The sequence below is a fragment of the Amphiura filiformis genome, chromosome 9 (assembly GCF_039555335.1).
Source record: "Amphiura filiformis chromosome 9, Afil_fr2py, whole genome shotgun sequence".
Classification (NCBI taxonomy): Eukaryota; Metazoa; Echinodermata; class Ophiuroidea; order Amphilepidida; family Amphiuridae; genus Amphiura; species Amphiura filiformis.
Genome location: NC_092636.1, coordinates 56,931,018 through 56,945,746, shown reverse-complemented (window position 1 = coordinate 56,945,746; position 14,729 = coordinate 56,931,018).

Here is a 14,729-nt window from a genome sequence, read left to right as displayed (position 1 = left end):
GATGCAAATCAAGACCTTCTCTGATTGTGGTGACCTTGTCATTGAAGAAAGTGGCAAACTGGTTGCACAAACTCACAGTGGAGTCTGAGGAAGGGAGGATACGCGTATTTTGGTTGAGAAGGGTTTTTACATTCTGAAACATACCCTTGACATCGCTATTCGCAAATTTGTTTTGATAGAATTTAGCTTTCTCAGAATCAATAAGATTATTAACAGCATTCTTTTGATCAAGATAAGCTCGCTTATCCTCATCAGATCCGGTCTTGCGCCATTTACGTTCTAACTTTCTACGCGCTTGCCTTTCTTCTTTGATAGTACTATTATACCATGGAAAGCGGGTTCTTACCGTGCGCATTTTAACAACCTCAGGGGCGTGGTGATCAAGAATATCCCGGACCTTGCTATCAAATAAGATAACCAAATTGTCAATGGGATCATTAAGTTCAGTAAAGTATTCCAGTTTAGTAATAAGATCACTTCTAAATTGCTCATTATCAATGAGTTTATAATTCCTTACTCTACTGGGTTTCTTGGTTTGAGATGGCCTTTTCCGATTCAGGTAACAATGAACAATGCTATGGTCCGGCAGGAAAATGCCTTGAGAAACACAATTTTGAACAAGATTATCTTCAGGTCTTGAAATAATCAAATCTAAAATGTTACCAGACCTGTGAGTGGGTTGGTTAACGTGTTGGTGAAACCCAGAGACCTCAAGGCACGTCAAAAATCGTCTGACATCAGATTTCCATGGTTTATTAACATGCACATTGAAATCCCCGAGTAACACAACCTTATTTGGGAACAAGGCTATCTCACCCATGAAATCCTCAAACTCATTAAGAAAGGTAGATGTTAATAATCCATTCTTTTTGGAATGAGGGGGTCTGTAGATAACAATATATTGAATGCCATAAGCCGGGTCAATTACAGAAGCAGATTCAAAGGTGGTAACACTATGTTGAATCTGAACAGTGTGCAGTTTCAAAGAACTTTTGGAGATTATTGCAATGCCACCATGATCACTTGTACCTCTGGGTACATTAACAAACGAATACCCTGGAGGGCTACATTCACCAATTACAACATTATCATTCTGATTTAACCACGTTTCTGTTATAAACATAATGTCAACATTATCGCCAATAAGGCAGTCAGATACAGATGTAGTTTTATGTCTGACCGACGTGGGGTTCCATAAACGAATATTAAGACAGTCTCTTGTATTGATGGATGTTGTTGCTCTGGAATCAATATGTGCTAATGTAGGCCTTGACACACTACTTCATCCAATTTCTACTACAGATAACATACTACTTCATCACATATCTACTGCTGATAACACACTACTTCATCCACTATCTACTGCTGATAGCACACTACTTCATCACATATCTACTTATAACATCTGATAAAACACTACCTATATCTACTGCTGATAGCACACTTCTTCCTCCACTATTTACTGATGATAGTACACTACTTCAAAATCTATCTACTGCTGATAGCACACTATTTCATCACATATCTACTGATAATAGCACACTACTTCATCCACTATCTACTGCAGATAACACACTACTTGTCCACTATCTACTGCTGAGCTGATAAAATACTACTGCACTTTCTACTGCTGATAACGCACTACTTCATCCGCTATCTACTGCAGATAACGCACTACTTCATCCACTATCTACTGCAGATAACGCACTACTTCATCCACTATCTACTGCAGATAACACACTACTTCATCCAATTTCTACTACAGATAACATACTACTTCATCACATATCTACTGCTGATAACACACTACTTCATCCACTATCTACTGCTGATAGCACACTACTTCATCACATATCTACTTATAACATCTGATAACACACTACCTATATCTACTGCTGATAGCACACTTCTTCCTCCACTATTTACTGATGATAGTACACTACTTCAAAATCTATCTACTGCTGATAGCACACTATTTCATCACATATCTACTGATAATAGCACACTACTTCATCCACTATCTACTGCAGATAACACACTACTTGTCCACTATCTACTGCAGATAACACACTACTTGTCCACTATCTACTGCTGAGCTGATAACATATACTACTGCACTTTCTACTGCTGATAACGCACTACTTCATCCGCTATCTACTGCAGATAACGTACTACTTCATCCACTATCTACTGCAGATAACGCACTACTTCATCCACTATCTACTGCAGATAACACACTACTTCATCCAATTTCTACTACAGATAACATACTACTTCATCACATATCTACTGCTGATAACACACTACTTCATCCACTATCTACTGCTGATAGCACACTACTTCATCACATATCTACTTATAACATCTGATAACACACTACCTATATCTACTGCTGATAGCACACTTCTTCCTCCACTATTTACTGATGATAGTACACTACTTCAAAATCTATCTACTGCTGATAGCACACTATTTCATCACATATCTACTGATAATAGCACACTACTTCATCCACTATCTACTGCAGATAACACACTACTTGTCCACTATCTACTGCAGATAACACACTACTTGTCCACTATCTACTGCTGAGCTGATAACATATACTACTGCACTTTCTACTGCTGATAACGCACTACTTCATCCGCTATCTACTGCAGATAACGCACTACTTCATCCACTATCTACTGCAGATAACGCACTACTTCATCCACTATCTACTGCAGATAACACACTACTTCATCCAATTTCTACTACAGATAACACACTACTTCATCCAATTTCTACTACAGATAACATACTACTTCATCACATATCTACTGCTGATAACACACTACTTCATCCACTATCTACTGCTGATAGCACACTACTTCATCACATATCTACTTATAACATCTGATAACACACTACCTATATCTACTGCTGATAGCACACTTCTTCCTCCACTATTTACTGATGATAGTACACTACTTCAAAATCTATCTACTGCTGATAGCACACTATTTCATCACATATCTACTGATAATAGCACACTACTTCATCCACTATCTACTGCAGATAACACACTACTTGTCCACTATCTACTGCAGATAACACACTACTTGTCCACTATCTACTGCTGAGCTGATAACATATACTACTGCACTTTCTACTGCTGATAACGCACTACTTCATCCGCTATCTACTGCAGATAACGCACTACTTCATCCACTATCTACTGCAGATAACGCACTACTTCATCCACTATCTACTGCAGATAACACACTACTTCATCCAATTTCTACTACAGATAACATACTACTTCATCACATATCTACTGCTGATAACACACTACTTCATCCACTATCTACTGCTGATAGCACACTACTTCATCACATATCTACTTATAACATCTGATAACACACTACCTATATCTACTGCTGATAGCACACTTCTTCCTCCACTATTTACTGATGATAGTACACTACTTCAAAATCTATCTACTGCTGATAGCACACTATTTCATCACATATCTACTGATAATAGCACACTACTTCATCCACTATCTACTGCAGATAACACACTACTTGTCCACTATCTACTGCAGATAACACACTACTTGTCCACTATCTACTGCTGAGCTGATAACATATACTACTGCACTTTCTACTGCTGATAACGCACTACTTCATCCGCTATCTACTGCAGATAACGCACTACTTCATCCACTATCTACTGCAGATAACACACTACATCATCCACTATTTACTGCAGATAACACAATACTTGTCCACTGTGTACTGCTGATATGATAACACACAACTGCACTTTCTACTGCTGATGACACACTACTTCATCATATATCTACTGCTAATAGCACACTACTTCATCCACTATCTACTGCTAATAGCAAACTACTTCAAAACCTATCTACTGCTGACAGCAAAGTACTTCATCCACTATCTACTGCACACTACTTCATCACCTATCCACTGCTGATAGCACACTATTTCTCTCACTATCTACTACAGATAACATACTGACTACTTCATCACATATCACCACGGATGGCAACCAGCTGCGTTCTACAGGAAAGGTAAGACCTAAACCATGAGAGTAACGGTCCGGCAACACCGGCGGCCCTAAGTTTGAGAAGTAGAGGGCGATGTGGCACACGGTCAAAAGCCTTGGACAGAACGAAAAGTATCGCGACGATGTTTCTGCGTCCTTCCAGGTGGCCATACCATTCACGAAGGGCAGTAGTGAGAGCATCCGTGGTAGAGGACTTAGGCAGAAACCCAAACTCTCTGTCGGTTAAGATATTGTTGGAGCTGAAATGACGGAGGACATGGCCATGGATGACCTTTTTAAGAAGTTTACTGCAGATGGGTTGAAGGGAGATGGGTCTGTAAATTGGAAGCAGCGTGAGAGTCGCCGGACTTCAAGACTGGTATGACTCTAGAAAGCTTCCAAGCATCTGGTGTGCGGCCGGTAGTGATACTTAAATTGAAAATGTCAGACAAGATTGGATAATCTAATTCTGATTGCACACTACTTCATCACCACCTATCTACTGCATGCTTATAGCACACTACTTCATCCAATAGCACACTACTTCAAAACATATCTACTGCTGATAGCACACTATTTCATCGCATATCTACTTCTGATAACACACTACTTCATCGCATATCTACTGCTGATAACACACTACTTCATCCACTATCTACTGCAGATATTGCATTACTTCATCCACTATCTACTGCAGATAACACACTTCTTCATCGCATATCTACTGCTGATAACACACTTCTTCATCCACTATCTACTGCTGATAGCACACTACTTCATCACTACCTATATCTACTGCTGATAACATACTACTTCTTTCACTATCTACTACAGATAACATACTACTTTATCACATATCTACTGCTGGTAGCACACTACTTCATCCACTATCTACTGCCGACGGCACACTACTTCATCACCGATCTACTGCTGATAACAAACCACTCCATCACATATCTACTGCTGATAACACACTACTTCATCACCACATATCTACTGCTGATAGCACACTACTTCATCCACTATCTACTGCTGATAGCACACTACTTCATCACCTATCTACTGCTGATAACACACTACTTCATCACATATCTACTGCTGATAACACACTACTTCATCACCTATCTACTGCTGATAGCCCACTACTTCATCACATATCTACTGCTGATAGCACACTACTTCATCACATATCTACTGCGTGAGGGTCGCCGGACTTCAAGACTGGTATGACTCTAGAAAGCTTCCAAGCATCTGGTGTGCGGCCGGTAGTGATACTTAAATTGAAAATGTCAGACAAGATTGGATAATCTACTTCTGATTGCACACTACTTCATCACCACCTATCTACTGCTTATAGCACACTACTTCATCCACTATCTACTGCCTATAGCACACTACTTCAAAACATATCTACTGCTGATAGCACACTATTTCATCGCATATCTACTGCTGATAACACACTACTTCATCCACTATCTACTGCTGATAGCACACTACTTCTCTCACTATCTACTACAGATAACATACTACTTTATCACATATCTACTGCTGGTAGCACACTACTTCATCTACTATCTACTGCTGACAGCACACTACTTCGTCACCTTTCTACTGCTGATAACACACTACTTCATCACATATCTACTGCTGATACACACTTCTTCATCCAGTATCTACTGCCGACGGCACACTACTTGGTCGCCTATCTACTGCTGATAACAAACCACTCCATCACATATCTACTTCTGATAACACACTACTTCATCACCGATCTACTGCTGATAACACACTACTTCATCCACTATCTACTGCTGATAGCATACTACTTCATCACCTATCTACTGCTGATAGCACACTACTTCATCGAGCATCTACTGCTAACACTAACAGCACACTACTTCGTCACACATCTACTGCTGATAACAAACCACTCCATCACATATCTAGCTGGTCACCGCTAGCGTTTTTAGTGAGATTGCGCAGTGAAGTAAAATCATCTTCAGAGCGGCAAAGCGGCAAGCGGCAGGAAAGTATGAAACCAGCATAAGAGTATTCAAATTGTGGGATAGGCTTTTACGACGGGAATTCATAACAATTAGTATGTTTTTAGCGGGTTCGCCGTCGGACAAGTTTAGAACTGTCAAGCTTTCGTCAGGAGTAGCTCTGACTTCTTCAGGACAAAGTACCTGGGTCATTCTTCGGTAAGGTGCACGTTTGCAGTCCCGCCACTTTCAGGAGTCATAACTAAAATACGAAACATGATTTCGAATTTTATTTTTTGCAGTTGTTTAGTATTGACGTTCCTTTTATATCTCAAAAGCTCTCAAAACATCAAACTATTAAAAGAAGTTCTTATTTTCGAGGAAATTGCTTATACAGGGTGTCACACCCTGCAAAACCCCATGTCCCGATTGGGGTCATCAAAATTTTTGATGCTGATATCTTTTAGTGAATAACTTCACCATCGTAAAAAGCACCGGGAATGACAAGTTATTTATTGTATATTGTAGAAAAAGTTATTGTAACACATCTTTCATAGCCAGGAGTACAAATAATTTCACCCTATATGTCTAAAATTTCCTGTCCCTATGTCTGTGTCATCTACCGTCACGAAAATTTAGAAGCGCCTGGAGTAAAATACCAATTTTGTAAGGTCCTTTATTTGACCTAGAGAGCACAATTCAATATGCAGTAAATTCATTTGGACATTTTTTCCTCATGTTGGCGCAATAAATTCATCAAAACTATAACCATTTCTTCACTCATACGGGTGGGTACCTTTATTAATCATCATCTCCGAACGCTTCTGATACCTAAAATGTTTGCATTATTTATTTTACTTTTTTCAAAATTACAACAGTTGTACGTTTATTTCTATTCACCTCCTTTATTGACCATGTGTATGTTATAGTTGTACCACTAGGTCGTAAGTTTGTTAATTTCGTAATATACCATCACGTCATATCCGTCACAATTGTGTGATGGATATGACGTTTGAAGGTGATTTTCACTATGAGAGAATCATTTCCGTCACGTGACGGAGATGATACAGCAGAATTTCCATTCCTTGACATCATCTCCGTCACTCTACAGATAATGCCCTGCTTTGACCTTAAAACTGGTCAAATGGAAATGTAATGATATGTTGCACATTCTTGGTTATACTCCCTTCCTCTGTAGGTAAAAAACAAATGTTCAATGTGCGACACATTTTTGGTATCAGTTGAACTTCGTTGCAATTGTGACGGAGATGACGACGGTGATGGAGATGACATTAGCTGCAGAAAAAGCCAAAAAATTACATCAAGCTGCTAATAAAGATTGGGCCAAACACTTTTTACTACACTGGAGACATGTCTCTTTCTTAATCTGTAAAAAAATTAACAGAAAAATCATTTTGAAATGTCTATTTTCCAAACCTTCAAACGTGCACCTTACCGAAGAATGACCCACCTAAGAATGAGACATGTAGACCGCCCCTTGTCTACTGATGACTCTGAAAAGAGCCGTTTGCTGAAGACTGCCCCTTGTCAACAGAAACTAGCAGCTCTCGCCTATCTGCTGATTTTGTAAGTTTTGGTGGCTCTGAAAAGAGCCGTTCAATGAAGACTGCCCCTTGTCTACAGAGAACTAGCAGATCTCGCCTATCTGCTAATATAAAGGTTTTGGTGGCTCTGAAAAGAGCCGTTTGCTGAAGACTGCCCCTTGTCTACAGAAACAAGCAGATCTCGCCTATCTGCTGAATTTGTAAGTTTTGTTCGCTCTGAGGAAGAGCTGTTCAATGAAGACTGCCCCTTGTCAACAGAGAACATGTAGACTGCATATACTGTAATAGAAGTATACGGCTTACCAGGAACCGTTTGGCCACTCATGGACCAATTGATTGATTGTATGCACGATGAGCGTTTATATCACTTAATTGCGGACGTGGTACAGATTAGCGGCTCTGTGATTGGTTGTTTGAAAATAGAGAGCGCCACATACGATGTGATAAGATTAGCGGCTCTGTGATTGGTTGTTTGAAAATAGAGAGCGCCACATACGACTGATGTCTTTGCCGTCATTTCTATTGATAGTAGAAGTTTCATTAACTCTGATTTCCAACGCTTCACGGGTCAACCTCATCCCCAAGTGAGAAACTTGTGCCAGTTTTGTTGTTTCGTCCCACAGAGGTTCATGGCCTTCTTTGCAAGCATGTTCAGCTAATGCCGATCCTTCTTCTTTCTTTTGTCTTGTGGCTCTTCGGTGTTCAGATATTCTGACCTTTAGTGGTCGTTTGGTTTGGCCTATGTATTGCTCACCACAACTGCAAGGTATAGAGTACACACATGGTGCACGATCCTTGGGCAGAGGATCTATTGGGTGGCTTAGGATGTCTCTTAATTTGGCCGACCAAGAGTAGAATGTTTTGACCCCTGATCGGTTTAGAAACCGACAGATTTTGTCTGATACACCTTTGATATATGGCATGAAGGTAACGCCTTTGTGTTCATCGTCCACCAATTCTTCTGATCGTTCTCCTGTCTGTTTCTTGATTGCCTTGTGAATGAGGTTTGAGGGATAGCCATTCTTGTTCAACGCTTTTTCAATGTGTTTGAGTTCATCTTTTCGATGTTCTTCATCACACAGAGTCAGTGCTCTGTGAACCAGTGTATTGACAACACTGTTCTTGGCAGACATATGGTGACTAGAGTTAAAATGAAGATATTGATCAGTATGAGTGGGTTTTCGGTATATGGCGAAACTCAAGCTAGTGTCTGATCTCTGCACTTTGACATCAAGGAAAGGTATGCCACCCGCCTCCTCAATCTCCATTGTGAACTGGATACACTTGTGTTGATTGTTGAGATGACTTAGGAATTTGACCAGTTCGTCTTTGCCATGTCGCCAGACGACGAATGTGTCATCAACAAATCTGAACCAAGCAACGGGTTTCAAAGGATACGTATCTAGTGCTTTGGTTTCAAAGTGTTCCATGAAGATATTACATGTTATTGGGGAGAGGGGTGAACCCATTGCCTGACCCTCTTTTTGTTCATAGAATTTCCCTTGCCATTTGAAGTACGTAGATGTGAGGCATAACTTCATAAGTTCTACGATCTCATCGCTTGTCATGCGTGTTCTGCTTTTAAGTGTATCATCATCACGCAAGATATCTCCTATAATCTTACTAGCATCATCAATTGGTACATTAGTGAATAATGATACCACATCAAAACTGACCAATAAGTCACCTGGTTCTATGGGTATTTGCCCTGCCTTTTCAACAAAATGTTGCGAGTTCTTGATGTAGGAAGTGCCTTTCCCTGATAAGGGTGTCAATATATCCGCTAGGTGTTTCGCTAAATTGTAGCATGGTGAATTGATTGAGCTGACAATAGGTCTAAGTGGCATGTTTTCTTTGTGAATCTTCGGTAGACCATATATACGTGGAGGCACAGTGTGCTTAGGTGTTAAATGTGATGCCTTTTTCTTATCAACCTTGTTCTGTTCCTTCAACTCAGAGATGGCCTTACCTATCTTGCGTTCAAGAGATAGGGTGGGATCTTTCTTCATGACCTGATAAGTATCGCCTTCAGACAATAAGTTGTTCATTTTCTCTTGGTACTTATCTTTGTCCATAACAACGGTAGACCGCCCTTGTCTGCTGGAAGGACAATTATGGAATCATCATTCTTGAGTGAATTCAACGCTTCTCTCTCTTCTCGAGATATATTTGGTTGAGGAACTTTGGCTTTCTTGAGAACCCTGAGAACATCACTTCGCACTAGGTTGGCTTCACCTTCACATAAGTCTTTTAAGCCGTGTTCGGTCGCCGCTATTAACTTTTTGACCGGAATGCTCGTTGGAGTTGGTGAGAAATTCATGCCTTTGCTTAAGATAGCATTTTCAGATTTTCCCTACTACTTTCATTGCGGACTGTATTTTGAGGAAAGTCACTCTTATTTCGCCAATCCCGCCTTAGGATGTTGACCGGCAGGTTTTCTTGTTTTAGACGGGCAAATTTCTGAAGATGTTCTTGCTTAACACGTGAGTATGTTTTGTCGGCTGCTATCTTGGCCACACGTGATACAGTTTTAAAATCCATTTCATTCATATTATCTTTAAGCCAATTGTACGTTTGATTTATTTCATTGGATATACGTTGCATTTGCTGTCGATTTTCATTAATCGTGGCTCTGACAATCACGTACATTCAGCAATCACGTACATTCAGCACATCACGTACATTCAGCAGATAGGCGAGATCTGCTTGTTTCTGTAGACAAGGGGCAGTCTTCAGCAAACGGCTCTTTTCAGAGCCACCAAAACCTTTATATTAGCAGATAGGCGAGATCTGCTAGTTCTCTGTAGACAAGGGGCAGTCTTCATTGAACGGCTCTTTTCAGAGCCACCAAAACTTACAAAATCAGCAGGTAGGCGAGATCTGCTAGTTTCTGTTGACAAGGGGCAGTCTTCAGCAAACGGCTCTTTTCAGAGTCATCAGTAGACAAGGGGCGGTCTACATGTCTCATTCTTAGGTACTTTGTCCTGAAGAAGTCAGAGCTACTCCTGACGAAAGCTTGACAGTTCTAAACTTGTCCGACGGCGAACCCGCTAAAAACCTACTAATTGATAAGAGTATTCATTTATGCATTAGCATTACGTTGCACTATTAAGGGAGGGATAGGGAGCTCAATTATGACCCCTACCCTCAGATATGTGAGGAGGGGGCCGGGAGATCATCTTTTGTGTGGTTTCATTAATAACTTTCCCCACCCCAGGGATACATTCATGGCATCTTATACCCACTAGTGTGACCATGGAAGAAAGAGATGAGAAGGAACCACAACGACTTCGATCGGCCAAGTTTTAATCCGCTTATCCATTGACGCATGAAAAGAAAAGCTATCAATGGTACTTACTTTCATGTATGATCCATTTACCGCGATCGATGCTTGGCGAAATCATTACTGGAAAAAAACTATAACAAACCCATCCAAGAACAAACAAACGCTACCCAGAAGTAAGATTATGGAATTTCACTGATGCTCTGAACATGTATAGTAGCTTTGTTTTGGGATCTACAGTCAAACTGTTTTCTTGATCGTGTTGTGTAGAAAATGTCCTTTAACACATCAAAAAGGTCATCAAAATCGGCCGTTTATTTGCTGAGTTTCAGCAAACGGCTCTTTTCAGAGTCATCAGTAGACAAGGGGCGGTCTACATGTCTCATTCTTAGGTACTTTGTCCTGAAGAAGTCAGAGCTACTCCTGACGAAAGCTTGACAGTTCTAAACTTGTCCGACGGCGAACCCGCTAAAAACCTACTAATTGATAAGAGTATTCATTTATGCATTAGCATTACGTTGCACTATTAAGGGAGGGATAGGGAGCTCAATTATGACCCCTACCCTCAGATATGTGAGGAGGGGGCCGGGAGATCATCTTTTGTGTGGTTTCATTAATAACTTTCCCCACCCCAGGGATACATTCATGGCATCTTATACCCACTAGTGTGACCATGGAAGAAAGAGATGAGAAGGAACCACAACGACTTCGATCGGCCAAGTTTTAATCCGCTTATCCATTGACGCATGAAGAGAAAAGCTATCAATGGTACTTACTTTCATGTATGATCCATTTACCGCGATCGATGCTTGGCGAAATCATTACTGGAAAAAAACTATAACAAACCCATCCAAGAACAAACAAACGCTACCCAGAAGTAAGATTATGGAATTTCACTGATGCTCTGAACATGTATAGTAGCTTTGTTTTGGGATCTACAGTCAAACTGTTTTCTTGATCGTGTTGTGTAGAAAATGTCCTTTAACACATCGCACAGGTCATCAAAATCGGCCGTTTATTTGCTGAGTTTCATCTTTAGCAAATAAGGTAAGATTTTGGTGACTTTTCGATGAAAAATAGATGCAAAATGTTCTTAAATAATGCACAATGTTCCGGTTGAGTCCGGTACATGAAACTTGTGTAATTTAATAGTTTATATGTGTATAATCGTAACTAGCTAACTCGTTTCAGTGCCAAAGACTGCCAACTCTGAGAAAAAAGTCATCAAAGTTCGGGAAAATTGGGCGAAATGGAAGAAAAGATGTAGGCCATCAATGACCGATGATCACGTCACCAGAGAAAATCCTATAGAGTGCTTGCACGGAAGGTCATTAGTTCAAATCATCCTTCAGACACGCTCCAGAAAACATGCAAATACATACAGTACAATACCAATCACCTATTTAACGCGGGGTATTGATCAAAGTAAATCCTCATGAATAACAATGTCAATTAAATGTCGGTAAAGGGAGTGGACAAAGTGAATGTGTTCGTTGTGGTTCCTTCTTATCTCTTTCTTCCATGGTGTGACGTATAGACCAAAACACACATCACGTACACAACCCCATCTCAATATGTGACTTGACCTTAACCGTGGTGACATTTGAAAAATGGCTTCAAAATCGAAATTTTAGCCTCCCATTTCCCCCCTCCCCTCAAGATGTGGGTGATAGCGGATGTTTGTAATGAGTGAAGTTTGTCTACAATGTAGGGAACAAGTGATGTAATGAAAGATCAAGCATAATTATCAATAATATTATCATCATATCCTATTACCGGCTATTAACCTGTGTAAACCCATCAAGGATCGTAATTGACAGTGACATCAGAGTATCAGACGCGATAAATTCTTTTTATCTCTGTCTTTCATTACACCTCAGTAGTACAAGAAAAGCACTCTAAAGAAACAATAATGGATCCCCAGTTATATTCCATTATTCTTTATTGCAAGCAATTCAACAGACACATACAAAATATCTTGTATGAACCTAAATACAATACATATATTTCTTTGCATCTTTAATGGCTGGGGTATGAACGTTTGGACAGTATTTATTTTGGGACATTAGAGCACATCAGACATATCGAATTGCATTCTGAATACGAAGAATGTCATTCTGATATCAAATAATTTTGATGTTTTGAAATTAGCAATTTAATACACATTTTATGGCAAATCATTAAAATTGATATTTTTGATATTTAACAGTACTTGAAGTTAACTTTATAAATCTGATGATTTATACTTAAATTGTATGTAGGTGGGATGAAAAGCGAACGATCAATTGATGATTTTGATATTTCGTATTGAAGATATGGATTTTTTTTCCAAAACACCAAAAAAAAATTTTGGAAAAAAATCCATATCTTCAATATGAAAGGTCAAAATTTTCAATTGACCGTCGGCTTTTCCTCCCTGCTACATACACTTTAAAATATGTCATTAGATTTATATAATTACTTTGAGGACTGTAATATATCAAAAATTTGAAAAATATCAAATTTTTATAATTTGTCATAAAATTTGTATCATATTGTGATTTTCAAAAATGAAAATTATTTGATATCAGAAAGACATGCTTCAGATTCAGAATGCAATTCGATAGGTCTGAGGTGCTCTCATGTCCCACAAAAAATACTGTCGAAACACAATAAACGCTCATTTTAGATCCCTTAAGGAGAATTAAAATACCAAATAGGCTACTATGGATAAAGTGCACTCTGAGCAAGCCTCAAAATTGAAGGAGTCCACAAAGGCATTAACATGGCCTCCTGGCATTGCCCTTAGAATGGCCTTGGTGCCCTTCAATGTCAATGTATTCTTCACTACATATTGCTCACTGACCTTGAGATGCAAAATGATAAACAAGATATACTGTATTATATACTTCATTAATATATTCTTGTTCATTGATTGGTTAAAACTGGATCACATGACCAAAAATAGTTCTACCATCATCAGTACTCCTATCCGTAAATAGTACCTCTAAGCCGTAAATAGTATTTTCAATGTCCCGGATGAGCCGTAATAAATAGTACCTCCAAGCCGTAAATAGTACTTTTGACCATGCCTTCCGTTAATGCGCGCACTTCGTTCGACGGAACAGTTCACGCACGCCTTGAAACTGTCATAAGCGTGATTTTGCGCTGCTGTAATTGGTTTAGGCGATTTTAGCCTATTCGATTTTTTTGAAGGGCAAAATATAGGTTGTACTTAAATTGGTCGTGCTGTTCACTCAGGATAGAAGCTGGAGAGTCCAAACGTCAAATAATTTTCTTTTAACCAATCAATGAACAAAGAACATATTATTGAAGTATATAAAACAAATATATACTGCCTTTATTCGAAGTTCTGGTTAAAACTATGGTCCCTCGTTGAGATCAATTAATACTATTGATCTCACCTCGGGCCCATAGTTTTAACCAGAACCTCTCATGGCAGTATATATTTGTATACTGTTATTTCTTTCTCATTTTGCGTTCTGAAATTCTGAAATAGAAGTACAATTTTTACACTTAGCTTTTTAAGAAAAACCCTTAATTAATAGACTAGGATTGATTTAACAGACCAAGAAGGCAAGCCCAAAGAGAACATACTTAGAATTGCCCTGTGCGGAACATTATTATTGGCCATATTGGTTTGTCAAAGTTGGAGATGAAAATAGGGTACCTCCAGCATTTATCATCAGCGTTACAACTTACAAGGTTTGTGCATATAGCAATAATGTGTGATTTGCATAAAGAATAGATTCCTATTTAAATGTTTGTTTTCACTGATCACATTATCCCCTTTTAATTTCGAGCCAAACAAATGAGGTATGACGAAGAAAATTGCGATTTCATTCCAGC